Below are 542 nucleotides of genomic sequence, written 5' to 3' on the forward strand. Positions count from 1 at the left end.
GGGGGGGGGGAGACGAGTCAAGCTGAGTCAGGCTGAGACACGGCGGCGCGAGCGCAAGCGACACGTCGTCCGGGGGAAATTTTAAATTATGCAAACACCGAGCAGCGACCTTAATTAAGATTCCTCGACAGTCCGCACGCGCCGCGTCCGTCCGTGTGTGTGTGTGTGTGAGAGAGAGAGAGTGTGTGTGTGAGAGATATATATAGAGAGGGCGTTATTTCGGGGAACGGATGGCGATTGACGACGCCCTCCCCCATTTGGTGGATGAGGACGGACACGGACACCCCACTTCCATACATGAGCTCTAACTGACCGTACTATCTTTGGGGACAAGTGACATCTACCGGCGCCGGGCACCACCACCACGACGATACACCTTGCTGCTACAGGCGTGTAACTTGTACCGGCCGTGCCCCGTGCCGCCCTATACACATAAGCACCTGATGGGCCCGCGCACCATGCGGCCGCCCCGCCCTGGCCACCACCATCAGCAGCCGCAGAGGACTTTATCACCGTCACCATGCCGACGACCCGGGGTCGAC

This window comes from Frankliniella occidentalis, unplaced genomic scaffold, assembly GCF_000697945.3.
Source record: "Frankliniella occidentalis isolate FOCC.00 unplaced genomic scaffold, Focc_3.1 Scaffold45, whole genome shotgun sequence".
NCBI lineage: Eukaryota > Metazoa > Arthropoda > Insecta > Thysanoptera > Thripidae > Frankliniella > Frankliniella occidentalis.